This window comes from Bos indicus, chromosome 1 (genome assembly GCF_029378745.1).
Source record: "Bos indicus isolate NIAB-ARS_2022 breed Sahiwal x Tharparkar chromosome 1, NIAB-ARS_B.indTharparkar_mat_pri_1.0, whole genome shotgun sequence".
Taxonomy (NCBI): Eukaryota; Metazoa; Chordata; class Mammalia; order Artiodactyla; family Bovidae; genus Bos; species Bos indicus.
In genome coordinates, this window is record NC_091760.1 from 136311723 (window position 1) to 136312470 (window position 748).

Below are 748 nucleotides of genomic sequence, written 5' to 3' on the forward strand. Positions count from 1 at the left end.
GGGGTGAATGGGGCTGGGGTAGCGGGGCTGGGGATAGTGGTGGTGGTAGCAGAGTCCAGATTTCAGATAAGGACTATGTGGCTTCCAAATTTATCTTCCTATCTTATTCCATCAAATCCTATTTCCTGGTTTAAAAGACTGGATACAATCAGTGACTCTTCTGTTCTCAAAGGGGCCAGCACCCAAGTCTCTCCTTTGATTGCTTTATATTAAAAATAGGCTGGCCAGATTTAGTAAATAAAAATACAAAACACCTCATTAAATTAAAAATTCAGATTAAATAATGAATAATTTTTTGGTGTAAGTATGTCCCATGATACCTGGAAACTCTAACTTAAAGTACTTGCTATTGTCAGGTAAGATAATTCTTACCTGTTCCTCTTTTTGGAGGGCAGAATAGAATGTGATGATTGGAGCTCGAATGATTTATGATTAAGGGCTCTCCATAATCAGGACTTGCAACACCCTGACTGCACCTATCTGATTAAAAAAACAAAAATAAAAAAATAAGGTACTTGCTATTAAATATTTTTTCTTTTAAAAAATAACATGAGTTACAGAAAATTTTGAAAAATCAGATAAACAAAAGAAAAGTGAAAGTGAAAGTCATTTAGTCGTGTCCGACTCTTTGCGACCCCATGGACTGACTATACAGTCCATAGAATTCTCCAGGTCAGAATACTGGAGTGGGTAGTCTTTCCCTTCTCCAAGGGATCTTCCCAACCCAGGGACTGAATCCAGGTCTCCT

The 748-nt window shown here is 37.7% G+C and overlaps 1 non-coding gene across 1 annotated transcript; it reads left to right on the plus strand.

Annotated features, from left to right (window-relative positions):
- The first annotated feature begins 349 nt into the window (after positions 1-349).
- On the plus strand, positions 350-485 carry LOC139185315 (U8 small nucleolar RNA). Its single transcript, XR_011568935.1, has one exon. It is a non-coding gene; the product is annotated as a U8 small nucleolar RNA (small nucleolar RNA).
- Positions 486-748: the final 263 nt, after the last annotated feature.